This window comes from Macadamia integrifolia, chromosome 1 (assembly GCF_013358625.1).
Source record: "Macadamia integrifolia cultivar HAES 741 chromosome 1, SCU_Mint_v3, whole genome shotgun sequence".
In the NCBI taxonomy this organism is placed as follows: domain Eukaryota; kingdom Viridiplantae; phylum Streptophyta; class Magnoliopsida; order Proteales; family Proteaceae; genus Macadamia; species Macadamia integrifolia.
In genome coordinates this window covers 12815470-12815733 of record NC_056557.1, presented here as the reverse complement: position 1 = coordinate 12815733, position 264 = coordinate 12815470, and positions in this window count along the sequence as shown.

The window sequence follows — 264 nt, the reverse complement described above, 5'->3', positions numbered from 1 at the left end:
TTTTGCTCGAGGACTAGCAAAGTCTAACTCTGGGGGAATTTTGATGAGCATATTTATATGTGAAATCTAAGGTAGTAAAACATGCATTTCATATATTTAGAATGGAGCTACCATAAGTTTTACTCTCTTTTTGTAGGTTTTATATTTTCAAGGCCTTAAGGACTATCGGGCACTATATCTCCAATTTTACACATAAAGAGGTCCTATTTCTTTTCATGGTTGCAAAGAGGATGAAATTCTGAGCAAACTGATGTGTTCAATAGA